The sequence below is a fragment of the Notechis scutatus genome, chromosome 4, assembly GCF_049901735.1.
Source record: "Notechis scutatus isolate UNSWTSFEM ecotype Mainland chromosome 4, rNotScu1.2, whole genome shotgun sequence".
In the NCBI taxonomy this organism is placed as follows: domain Eukaryota; kingdom Metazoa; phylum Chordata; class Lepidosauria; order Squamata; family Elapidae; genus Notechis; species Notechis scutatus.
In genome coordinates this window covers 121126389-121140432 of record NC_142012.1, presented here as the reverse complement: position 1 = coordinate 121140432, position 14044 = coordinate 121126389, and the positions used below count along the sequence as shown (strand labels likewise).

Sequence of the window (14044 nt, the reverse complement as noted above, 5' to 3'; positions counted from 1 at the left end):
CACATCAAAATACAGTATATACATAGGATTTAACATATATTAAAAGATGTTAACCAGAAGGAACACAATACTGATCTAAAATACTATTATAAAAACTACTAAGTTCTTCCATATGGAACACTTCTTTCCTATGTGCTAAAACCTTTCAGTGCTGCTGTTAAAAACTAAGTTATGAAGTACTGTAACCAATCTCAACTTTCAGATTAACAGGGTATGCTATATTTGTGTTTTTTAGCAATAAAAAACAAAAAGAGGGGGAAAGATTCTCAGGATTATTTTACCATAGGGGAAAAGATCCAGAAAAACAAGTTTTACGAATCAAACTTCAGAGAAGTGGACTATTTTCAGTTCTTTATATGTAGTCATATATATATATGGCTTTCTGCATTTGTCTAAAGTCTCATTAAGAAAATTCCAAAAGCAGGAATTTAATAGGGACCTTTCCTTCTATTCTACCTGCATATGTCCAATATTGAAATTCCATACTTCCCAATTAGTTTCCATGGAAAGCTATAGTGATCAAGAAAAGCTACACAGAAACAAACTTCAGAGAAGTGGACTATTTTCAGTTCTTTATAATAGACAATGTAAACTTGGAATGAATTTGTTAATAAAGAACCACAGTTAGAAATAAGCCAATTGCTTTCCTTTGTGGTGTCTAAACACTGCTTATTTATCAGAGAAAGAATGTCAAAAAAGAGAGAAGTAATAACTTCCCCAAAAGGACATTTTTACACAAGTCCAATCTGTAATTATGAACAAATATTGAAACACTAGACCAGATTACTAATTAGCATATTTTCAAATTAATCATGCACATACATAGCACCTGATTATGACATCGAACATGTAAACAAGCTAAATACACTACTAACATGGGCAGCATCCTGCCCACATGCTTTTATCTTTCTTGGTGACTTCAATCTACCTCATATTGACTGGGTCCTAAATGAATGTACAACTGATCCCATACACGCAACCTTCTACAATGCTGTTACAAATCTGGGACTGGAACAACTAGTAACCAACAACACTAGACTGAACAATTGCCTCGATCTCATCTTCTGCAATAGTTTGAATTTAATTTACGGAATACAAACTAAAGAACCCTTTTCCAGCAGTGACCACAATATGATTGACTTTTGTCTCAACATACGCCCAAACAAAAATCATCACAATGACGTAATCCCCAATTATAACTTCAAAAAAGGCAACTATGATCTTATAGACAACGATCTCTCATCCCTTGATTGGCAATCTCTATTCACTGGATGCAATACTGTTGAAGACTATTACAACATATTTTTACTTGAAGTCAAAAGAGTCATCAAACTATATGTACCAACAACAACTTCCCCCACCCCCCCAAAAAAAAACAGATTCCCCAAAACAATAAGGAAACTTCAATCCAAAAAGAGATCACTCTGACGGAAAAACAAATCTGGTCACGTTGCCAATTTCAAAAGCCGATACAAAAATGTATGCCACCAGATAAAGACTGAATGCACCAATTATCACGTTAAACAAGAGGAAAACCTTCTATGCACCAATTCCACCCGCGCTTTTTACAATTTTGTAAACAACAAACTAAAAGACTCAAGGTCCATCCCACCCCTGATAGGACCTAATGGTAAAGACTGCAACGACGACACCATTAAAGCCAACATCTTTAACACATTCTTCGGCTCAGTATTTGTAAACAGCAATGGATCATGCCCAGTATTTCCTAGCCGAACCACAGACAACTACAATGATCTAATACATATTGATTTTACAGAAGACAATGTTGAAAAAGCACTACGCAATCTAAAACCATCTCTATCTATTGGACTGGATGGAATATGTGCCTATTTCTTAAAAAAGCTATCCACTGCCATAGCCGAATCTCTAAGCATAATCTTTGAAAAATCTTTCAGGACCAGCTCCTTGCCTAACCTATGGTCACAAGCCACGGTCATCCCCATCTTCAAAAAGGGAGACCCCAGCCTAGTTGAAGATTACAGACCAATCTCCTTATGCTGCGTCACCTGTAAAGTCATGGAATCAATTATTAACCAATCCATTATCCTCCACTTAGAGACAAACAACCTACTCTCCAATAAACAATATGGTTTCAGGAAAAAACTATCCTGTAAACTGCAACTCTTACACTGCAAAAACATATGGACTACACAACTCGATCAGGGCAAAGCAATAGACACAATCTACATAGACTTCTGTAAAGCCTTTGATTCAGTGGTACACGACAAACTACTCCTAAAACTAAAATCTTATGGTATCTCTGGACAACTGCATAACTGTATAGAAACATTCCTGTCAAGCAGACAACAAATGGTCAAAATTGGGAGTGTCCTATCAAATTCTGAACCTGTCAATAGTGGTGTCCCCCAAGGCAGTGTTCTAGGACCAACTCTCTTCATACTCTACATAAATGACCTCTGTGATCATATTAAGAGCAACTGCGTTCTTTTCGCTGATGATGTAAAGCTGTTCAATACCACAGACAATACTGCTACCCTTCAAAAAGATCTTGACTATGTATCAGAATGGTCAAACAAATGGCAACTTCAAATCTCAACAAATAAATGCTCTGTCTTACATATTGGCAAAAAAAATCAGAAAATAAAATACAAGGTGAATAGTCAAGATCTTGTTGATTATCCAACCTCTGTAAAGGACCTTGGAATACTCATCTCTAATGATTTAAGTGCTAGAGCCCACTGTAACTACATAGCCAAAAAAGACATTAAGAGTTGTTAACCTAATCCTACGTAGCTTTTTCTCTGGTAATATCACACTGCTAACTAGAGCATACAAAACATTTGCTAGACCAATACTCGAATACAGTTCATCAGTCTGGAACCCACATTACGTATCTGACATTAGCACAGTTGAGAAAGTCCAGAAATATTTCACAATAAGAGTTCTCCACTCCTCTATTCGTTGTAGAATACCTTATGCCACCAGACTTGAAATTCTAGACCTAGAAAACCTTGAATTATGCCGTCTTCGGTCTGATCTAAGTATGGTATATAAAATCATACATTGCAATGTCCTACCTGTCAATGAATACTTCAGCTTCAACCATAACAACACAAGAGCACACAATAGATACAAACTCAAGGTTAACCACACCAAACTTGATTGCAGGAAATACGACTTCAGCAACAGAGTGGTCAATGTCTGGAATACTCTACCTGACTCTGTAGTTTCTTCCCCAAACCCCAAAAACGTTAACCTTAGACTGTCTACTATTGACCTCACCCCTTTCCTAAGAGGTCTGTAGGGGGCGTGCATAAGCGCACCAACGTGCCTACCGTCCCTGTCCTATTGTTTCTTTTATTTTTCTTATATGTACCCATTTCATGTATTCATAAATATGTATATACTTATACCTATTATCTTGTAAGCAATTGACAAATCAAATAAATAAATAAATAAAAATAAATAAATATATGCAGTAAACAAACTAACTGCTCACATGGAATATTCTTCAATGAAATACCCCCAAATTGTTAAATCAGATGAAACTTGAATATATGTTAAAATACAGAGGGAACAGGACATCAAATGATTGAAGTAAACCCGTTTTGTAAAATTATGACCAATAAGCTGCTATGATTCTCAACAAGCTGCAATATAGCTAATGACAATGCATGGCTGCATTCTCCATGTTATATAGTGCAGGATGGACAAAGGATTGAGGCCTTACTCATTTTCTCCATCCAAGACCAAACTACACAAATTTGCCCTGCAGTCTAAAAGTGAAATGTCTGCAAAAGCAAAACAGTATCAGCTGCTGAAGTGAAACAATTTAATAAACTATCTGCATTTCAGTCGTGTTGTCAAATAAGGATGCAAACAAGGTCAGAAAATAGGGTCATGACATTGGAATATCTCTACTTGTAATCTGATAGTCAATGCTGTAGCTAAAATAGCTGACATAAGACCCAAATTTTGCTGCAGATTTTTTCTTAGTCAAGTGATCACTATATGTTAGCTGGCTCAGCGTTTACTGCCTGTCAGAAATTACGTAAGATGAGCCTAATACAAGTTTAGATGCATTTTTTAAAAAAATGAAAGGGTTTATCAGAGATAAACTAGAGTTCTAATATTTATCTAAAGACTTGGATGGTCAGGAGCGGAGCCAGGACACAGAATTGAAGGAACTGTCTTCTAACGAAAATAGAAAGCCTACTAATAATCTTCTTGGGATAGCAAAAGTTATCTTGTTAAAGTAATTTATCTGACAAGATCAGAACTTCTTTGATTATATCTTTTTTGAAAAAAAATAAATACTTAAATGTTCAATGGTGGTAGTGGCAGAACAGAGCAACTATGTGGGAGAATGAATACAATTGGATAAGTAAAGTAGGCATGGAACCCCTGAGACTACGAAACCATGGAAGAATTGAAGTTAAATTCTGAAAAAGAACCAATGAAAAGCACAGATCCACATCTCAGAATGACAAGATAGCCAAAATATATCATTTAGCATGTCTCATGCTTGATATCATCTTTGTCGTAACTCTGCAGAGGAAGAAGATCGCAAGCTGACTGATGATTACCAGCACCAAAAGGGAGGCTCAAATTAAATTGTTCCCTTATTGTTCTATGAAAGACACTGAAAAAAATGGAAATAATTCTAAAAAGGTTGGAAGAAAAGCTCTAGAAAAAGCAGGTGGTACAATGAAATTCAATTGAATTGGTAATCTCACCAATATGAAATATATAATATCAATTAATGCTTTGCAATTATTTGTAAAGGTTGTGCAGTCTGCAGGAAAAAAGTTTAATAGAAAGGCAATAAGAAAAACAAAAAAGGAAACAGCGTTGCAATCAATCTAAAAAAAAGAAAATGAAGAATATTATTCAGGAATTTATTATTGTTCAAGAACTTAGTGGAAAGGATAACAATTGCAATTTTCTTCATATAATGAAGATTAATCTAACCAAGTTCCATTTGCTCAGTGTTCAGAATAATAAGGCATAGTAAGTAATGCTATAGCATAAATGATATTATAATTTAGAATGGCATATTATAATTTATATATTCTGCTCATAATAGCTACACAAATATATTTGACAGGGAGGATAGGATTTAGTAGCAGCAAAACAGCAACTCTCCTTCTCTCCTGTCCTACCAGCACATTTTGTTGCCTAACACAGATACTCAAAGAACAACAGAACTTTGAACTGCTGCTACTAATCTCAAAAAATCCTAGTTCTTCAGCAATGATTGGACACAGAATCCAATATAATTCTTGCAATTTTACAAATTAAAGTGTATCGTGTTTAAGCTGTCAACACTGGACAGATGGAAAAATGAGGTAAAAAATTCCTAGATTGATTTCTTGCCTAAAGTTTCACAGAAAACCAAAGGAAATCTGAAAAATAAAGCTTTGTATGCTATATGCAACATGCAGGCATTGTCCCAAAATATAAATAGACCATAAATTTATATAAGTACAAGAATGTTACAATGGTACTAGATCCTCTCAAAGAAAACCATCCATTTCCTTTATAAAGGAAAATTAATGACAACTGAATGAAAAACTGCAGGTGACCTTCTACTGCTGCACCATAGGGAGTATTTTAACATACTGCACCTCTGTATGGTTTGCCAATTGCACAGCGGCAGATAGGAAAGCACTCCAGAGGATTAATGTCATTGCCCAGATCATTGGTTGCCATCTTCCCTCTTTGGAAGAGTTTTATAGCTCCTGCTGCCTTAAGAAAGTTCAAGACATTCTCAAAGATCCATCTCATCCTGGGAAGTCTTTTTTTGAACTATTACCATCTGGCAGATGGTACAGAATAATAAAAACAAGGACAAATAGGCTGAAAAACAGCTTCTATTCCAGGGTAGTAGCTCTTTTGAATTTTGCTGTATAGTGCAGTGTTGGTGTAGTGTCGGGGATTTTTGGTTCAATGTGTGGAGAGTGAAGGATGTGTGCTTGTGTTTATTTTCATGGTCATGTTCATGATGTGCACTGAAGATGGTGTTTGATTTTGTTGTACGAGGTGCAACGACAATAAAGGAAACTAACTAATTAGATAAATAAAAAGATATAAGGATACTGCTTGGTTTCCTCAACTTGTCAATTAAACCTTTCCAGCTTTGCAGACTGGCAAAGGGGAGGGGGGATAATTCTGCATGGCGGCAAGCCCACATGTGCAGCCACCACTCACACAAATGAAACACGTGTACACGCTCACCCACTGCTTGTATAAATGGGGATGTGTGTAGGTGTGCCCGCTTTCCCATTTCCGCGGCCCACTTGCAAACACCTGACAGCTTACTAGTGGGCCGTGATCTAGAGGTTGAGAATCCCTGAACTAAAATGATGAAATCTTCCTCCTGAAACCATGTCTGGGTCTGTGTATGTACGCATGCATGCATTATGGCTCTGCAACATGTTTTAAAGAGATGCTTCCCACAAATGGAAGTGTATATGAAACAGCTCTTTTGAAAATATTAAAGCAGTTGTTTTAACTCTGGAAGCAGCTTTTGCTGCCTTTACATCCATATGTGCATTTTGCACATGAGAGACAACCAGGAGCAGCTTCCAAAGCCATTTTTGTAAACAATGTGCCCCCTTTAATGATTCAAAAAGAGCTGGTTCATATTTATACACAGTGTGAAGTTCCCCTTTCAAAAGTCTTGTGCTATATTAAGGATCAATCTATTCAGCTCATCTTACTCCATACAAGTTGGGGGGAAAGTGGTGAAAATTAAAAGAGTCTCTGCAATGGACAGGTTCATCAGCTAAGGATCACAATTTCCAAGAGTTTTAATCCATGTGGATTGAGGAGGCTCTCGAAAGAAGATACTCACCTTCTACAAATGAGGGTCACAAATGAAGATTGAGATAACATGTTCAATACTATTCCTCCTGAAGCTTCTGTACTTTTGCCCTATTATCAGCCAGTGTACCTATAATCTATTTGCTTTCAACTAAATCTTCTACATTCTATAATCTTCTACATCACATTTTTGATAAACAGAAGACAATTCTAGTAAGCAAAAATTATCTTCAAGTAAATACAGTGACTCCCTTTTTATGACCCTATCATCCTTTAATACAGTACAGCAATGTCAAATGTTTTTGATGAATATTTAGCATTATACATAGCAATTAGAAATTCTTATATCTATAGATATAAACAAAGACCAGCAGGTCAGATGTCCTTATTAGAAGAACAAAGTTCAAACACTTGAACATTAAGAAGTTTAATTATTTACAGTTTCAAGGACTGCAGTTAATTAATACCACAAAATAAGATGATTTACACTGAACAATTTAGGTATCAAGGACTGCAGTTAATTAATACCACAAAATACAGATGATTTATACTAAACAATTTAGGTAATGTATGATTACTGCAAGTTGCTTCATGTTGCAACAGAACATCAATGACAGATGTTCTTAAAAGCCTAAAGGAAAATAAAACACATGTTCAGATGCCTATTACTCAACTTGACAGTTATCTCTCTGATGTAATTTATCAACCATGGCCTATTGCAAAAACCTTCCCCAAGGCTACCAACTTTTAAATAAAGAACGTCAACTCAGTTCCTGCAAAATGTTTCTCTGAAACTTCCAACAATTGCTAGGCCAACTAGTTACTCTACATACAACCTTTGTCCCTCTCTTTCAGCATATTTTTGTGGTTGCACAATGAAATTATATGAAGAACAAAATGTCAGTTGTCTTTCCAAACTACTGCTCAATCTCAACTACAAGGCCAAAAAATACTTAAAATTTTAACAGGACATATCTAATACAAAATTCAATTGTGCTAATGATGCTTGAGTCTGAAATAAACTGACTGTATGACCGGAATTCTTCTAACCTACACTTTATTTCACAATTAGCTGATTTAAACACACATTTTACCCCAATGTTTTGCAAAGTTCTGGCAATCAAACCACTCATTACTGTTTAAAATATAACCCTTTTCCCAATTAAACAAGGGCTCCCACTACAATAAATCTTGAAAATAAAGTAACTTTAGTGTCTATGAACATTTGAGATATGATTCCAAATGGTACATAACTGCAGTAAAGAAATAGGGGGGCGGGGAGACTGCAAATTTGGAGTCAAGTTATAATTGAGGTAAGTAGGAACAGAAGAAAGACCTGACATCTAAAAAGTATAGTTTTAAAACAAGTCCTGGCCCTCGGCAGGTAGAGATTGCAACTCAGGCAGTACATTTTATGCATCAAATTGACTGGCACTTTACATTGGCCAAAGAATGTTCCTGTGCTAATCAGAGCCTTTTGAGGACCTAAAAACAGATTGCACCTGTCAATTCCTTACACCCAAAATGATTATTCCATCCAATATCTCTAAAGAACGCTGTTTCTTCTATCAATCCTTCAGATCCATCTTTTTTTCTTCTAATCTTGAAGGTTATTTTGATCCACATTTGAGAGGAGAAGTGGTTAAAAAATTAAAGAGTGCTGAAAGGATCCCATGTTAACAACACATCGGGTGACAGAAGGTGGACATGCATGCAGCACTGAGCAAAACGCGGAGTGAGACTCCAAATGTCAGGCGCAAAGCGAGCGGATTGCAAAGGAAGTTTGGGCCGTTTCTTCAGACTTTTCATTCCCAAAGAGAAATATAGCAGGAGGTCAAGCTTCAAGAAGATAAAACCGCTCACTTTTCAACCGACACTTTAGTATATGTACCTCCCCCCCCCCATGTTTATTCTTATGTTTGGGGGCGAGAGGGAGAGTGAACGAGAGAATGTTATAACCGTGCTGGGGTTCACCCTGCGAGATTGGGGCACCCTGCCTGCCTGCCTCCTTTCTCCACCCGGTGGGGCGATTCTCCCCTTCAGCCCGGACGGCATTTCTACCACCAATTCTCCCGCGCTGCGTTTAAGTGCGTAGATGGGGCGAGGAGCGCGCGCAGCCGGAGGATCCTCCTGCTGCCGCCGGGGAAAGGGAAGGGTAGCCCCCGGAGAGGAAAAGAAACAGGACGGCGCTTCTCCCTCTCTTTTCCTCCCCCGCCTGAAACAGGAGTCGGGGGGCACCTGACTTCCTGCGTCTTGCCTGGCAAGACGGGCACCGCTCTCCTTCCCCTTTCCCGTTCCCTGCCAGGGCGCGAGAGAGTCGCTGGAGGCTCTTCGGCCCCCGCTGCCCCGCTCACCTCTCCACGGTCGCCCGTCGCCTCTCGCCCTCGCCCAAAAGAAACCGCAGGACTGCTGTAGCGCCGGACCTCGCAAGCCGCGCATGCGCAAGAATAGCCCTTCCCTCCATCGCTTTATTCCTCTTGCCCCCCCCCCTCCCCCTCGCCGGCCCCTCGATTAAGGGACTGGAGACAAGGTGCAATGCTCCTGCAGAGCCGCAAAGCCGGTGAAGGCTTTTAGATCAGCGCGTGCATCATGGGGGAAAAATAAAAATAAAATCTTAGCGATGTAGCCGCTAGGAATGGAAAAGGCCTCGCTGGCACAGAATCAATCAAGCCGACGACTTTATGAAGAAATGCCGCTGCTTTTTGCTGGAGGTCAAGATAACGTTAGCAAACGAAGCGCATTTTTTGGCTTCGCGTATGTGGAATCCAATTGATATCAGGGACCGATCAACCGTTGCTCGCTTACTTGCCAAAACAGCAGACGGGGGGAGCAAACATTTGCGGAGCGTCCCTAAAAGAGCCAAACGCTACCGGTCATGCGCGAAGGGGAGGAGACTTGGCTCGCACATAAAAAACGCCAGCAGAGGGCGCTGTTTGGTAACTTCGCCCACGGGGAGCGTCGCTTTCCGGCGTTTCATTCATTTCTCGGCCGATTTATGCCAGCACCCAGTTCAAAAGTAACATAAGGCAATTGGGGTCTGGGGCTAATCGCGCCTCTTAAATATCGTTGCAAAAGCTGAAGACTTTTCGTGTTTTTTTTTTTTAAAGCTATTTTTTAAAAAGTTAACGTTAGCTAAAGTGAAATTTATTTCTAAAAATTGTATTATTTTCTCAGGTATTTTTCATGCATTTCGTGTCATTTATTCTATTTAAGGTCATGGGTCAAAATACAGGGGGGAAAACAAAAGGGAAAAAACGTGTGGATTTTTTTGTTATTATTTAAATGCTGACTAAAAGGAAAGGAAAAGGCAAGAAACAATTGGTATGTTTTTTATCCAGGAGCAGAATAGATTTGGCTTCTGATCTTAAAGGCAGAATTTGTTCACTGCCAGAGGTGTAACAATGCACTCAATAGTAGTGAATATTTTTTTAAAGGTTCTTATATCCTAGGAAGTCCATTAAACAAGGTAAAATATTGCAGGTTCCAATATGGGTCGGTCACTGGGATGAGAGGTTTAGTCATCTGAGCTTTCAGGCTCATACTGGAGCCCGTCCTCGGGGAACTTCTCTCTAGCAAACTGTGTGTTTTGGGTTATTCTATGTGTAGTATTTATGTGGTGCCTGGTTGTCTGTGGCTTTTTAGTTATTTTGATTGGGAGTGTTGATGGGCAGCTATTAAGTCATTGGTTGTGGTTCCCTTGTGTTGCCAAGCCCTCAGCTTCTGAGTAGTTGATAAGCTGTTGGTAAATCTGCACCCCTGTTGACTGAGAAGGGGCCCATTTCTCGGGCTTCAATCATTTCCTTGGCTATTTTGGTCCCTGCTCAGCCAACAATCTTAATAGCTGCAAAATTGAATGTATGTCCTTGTTCATTGCAATATGAGGCTACTAATGAGTTTGGATCTCCTTACCTGAACCCTCGTTTGGGTTCTTGTAATCTAGTGGTTAACTTCCTCTCCTTATATCCTACATAGTTGTAGGGGCAATCCTTGTAGGGGATCCCGGTGACCAACCCAGATTGGATCCTGCAACTTTATCCTGGGACACTTATAATTGTCTTCATTTATGAGGTGAAATATACCTGTTCCTAATGTCTGTGAAGAAGAGGCTCTATAATAAAACATGACTTAGAGATTGTATTTGATCCACAAGGACACAATTGGTCATTATAAGGGATTCTTTTGAATTTCCCTTCCAAAGCTGTAGCAGGCAGCAGGCTATGGTGAGGAAACTTCTAAATACAGGTAGACCTTGACTTACAACCGTTTGTTTAGTGACCATTCAAAGTTACAATAGCACTTTAAAACAGTGACTTGTGGCCATTTTTCACACTTACAACCATTGCAGCATCCTCATGTCATGTCACGTGATCAAAATTTGGATGCTTGGCCACTGGCTTATATGTATGATGGTTGCAATGTCCCAGGTGATGTGATCACCTTTTATGATATGACAATAAAAGTTAATGGGGAAGCCTGATTCATTTAACAACTGTGGCAAGAAGAATTGTAAAATGGGGGAAAACTGACTTAATAACTATCTTGTTTAACAACATAAATTTGGGGTTCTTAAGTTAAGTACTACTGGTACCTATACACACTACTCAAAAAAATAAAGGGAACACAAAAATAAGACATCCTAGATCTAAATGAATGAAATATTCTCATTAAATACTTTGTTCATTACATAGTTGAATGTGCTGACAACAAAATCACACAAAAATTATCAATGGAAATCAAATTTAGCAACCCATGGAGGTCTGGATTTGGAGTTACACTCAAAATTAAAGTGGAAAAAAACACTGCAGGTTGATCCAACTTTGATGTAATGTAATTCTTTAAAACAAGTCAAAATGAGGCTCAGTAGTGTGTGTGGCCTCCACGTGCCTGTATGATCTCCCTACAATGCCTGGGCATGCTCCTGATGAGGTGGCGGATGGTCTCCTGAGGGATCTCCTCCCACACCTGGACTAAAGCATCCCCCAACTCCTGGACAGTCTGTGGTGCAACATGGCGTTGGTGGATGGAGCGAGACATGATGTCCCAGATGTGCTCAATTGGATTCAGGTCTGGGAAACGGGCGGGCCAGTCCATAGCACCAATGCCTTCGTCTTGCAGGAATTGCTGACACACTCCAGCCACATGAGGTCTAGCATTGTCTTGCATTAGGAGGAACCCAGGGCCAACCGCACCAGCATATGGTCTCACAAGGGGTCTGAGGATCTCATCTCGGTACCTAATGGCAGTCAGGCTACCTCTGGTGAGCACATGAAGGGTTGTGCAGCCCCCTAAAGAAATGCCACCCCACACCCACTGCCAAACCGGTCATGCTGGAGGATGTTGCAGGCAACAGAATGTTCTCCACGGCGTCTCCAGACCCTGTCATGTCTGTCACATGTGCTCAGTGTGAACCTGCTTTCATCTGTGAAGAGCACAGGGCACATTCACAGTGGCGAATTTGCCAATCTTGGTGTTCTCTGGCAAATGCCAAACGTCCTGCACGGTGTTGGGCTGTAAGCACAACCCCCACCTGTGGACATCAGGCCCTCATACCACCCTCATGGAGTCTGTTTCTGACCATTTGAGCAGCCACATGCACATTTGTGGCCCTCTGGAGGTCATTTTGCAGGGGTCTGGCAGTGCTCCTCCTGTCCCTCCTTGCACAAAGGCGGAGGTAGCGGTCCTGATGCTGGGTTGTTGCCCTCCTACGGCCTCCTCCACATCTCCTGATGTACTGGCCTGTCTCCTGGTAGCGCCTCCATGCTCTGGACACTACGCTGACAGACACAGCAAACCTTCTTGCCACAGCTCACATTGATGTGCCATCCTGGATGAGCTGCACTACCTGAGCCACTTGTGTAGGTTGTAGACTCCATCTCATGCTACCACTAGAGTGAAAGCACCTCCAGCATTCAAAAGTGACCAAACCATCAGCCAGAAAGCATAGGAACTGAGAAGTGGTCTGTGGTCACCACCTGCAGAACCACTCCTTTATTGGGGATGTCTTGCTAACTGCCTATGCTTTCCACCTTTTGTCTATTCCATTTGCACAACAGCAAGTGAAATTGATTGTCAATCAGTGTTGCTACCTAAGTGGACAGTTTGATTTCACAGAAGTGTGATTGACTTGGAGTTACATTGTGTTGTTTAAGTGTTCCCTTTATTTTTTTGAGCAGTGTATTTCAAGTAACTCTCTGCTTTTCGCATGGGCAAAGCTGCTTAATAAAAATGTTTAGGTAAGAAGGCAGAACTAATTTGCCATTCTATATCCAATATATACAAGCTTATTGTTTTGGCTGCCTTTTTAAAAAACTCATAATTTTATTAAAAATTACAACAAAAATGAATGTAAATTTAAAAACTATAAAAATAAAGATGATGCAAGAAAGAAATAAAAATAGAAATACAATGAAAAGAAATATTTAAAGAAATGACTTCCCCCTTCATCACGACAAATATAAATAATTTTAGTAACCTATCACCTTCTCAATCTACAACAAATGATCATTTCTTCCCACCTCTTATCTACAAGCAAATCTTTATAACCCCAGCATTTCAGTCTTTATCAGCAAAACTCCATGAAGGATTACCAGCAATAACATCAATTTCAGTTTTGATCAAATAAACCAACTTTATAATTGTTCCTTTTACTTAACTATCTGGATCTTTAATCCTTCAAAAATGTCTTAAAACTAGATTTGTCTTTAGTTTTTACAAAATTCTTCGAAGAAGTTTTCTATCAGTGTCAGTTTTGTCTTGTTCCTTTTGCATAGCATATTTAAAACAGTCCATCTATCATGGCAGGCATTCTTAAAATTATCTTATAGGTCCATTGTTCAAAAACATCTCAAAATATCCCCAATGTTAAAATATTTTGTATTAATAAGTCAAATTTAAATGTTCTTTATTAAAATCTGTAGTTGCTTCTGGTTCCCTCTAGTGTCCAGAATTTCAAAGTCCATCCAATTTCATGTTTTTAAAGAATTCAAAACAAAAGTATTTCCTCATGGAAAGAATCATTATTATTAATTCCAAAATTTATTTCCAAAAAATCAACATTTTATAAAATCAAAATTTTAGTCACCCATACAATCCTTATTTTTGTATTTAAAACTTTGGTTTGAAAGTAATTCATTTGGTGCTGTAAAACTTATGGAGACAAAGGTTCGTAATAGTTGAAAAGCAGTTAACAATTTCCAAAAGTGATTAGAAAAGAAAGTATGTAAACTCAGGGGAATGA

General features: G+C 38.9%; 1 protein-coding gene across 7 annotated transcripts in view; it reads right to left on the bottom strand.

Annotated features, from left to right (window-relative positions):
* Positions 1 to 9202, bottom strand: part of NT5C2 (5'-nucleotidase, cytosolic II) — a 68058-nt gene extending 58856 nt beyond the window's left edge. For all 7 annotated transcript variants that reach the window (XM_087964619.1, XM_087964617.1, XM_026665522.2 and 4 more), the window contains exon 1: positions 9162 to 9202. The gene's annotated coding sequence lies outside the window, so the exon portion shown is untranslated. The remainder of the gene's footprint in view (positions 1 to 9161) is intronic.
* Between the last annotated feature and the right edge of the window lie 4842 nt (positions 9203 to 14044).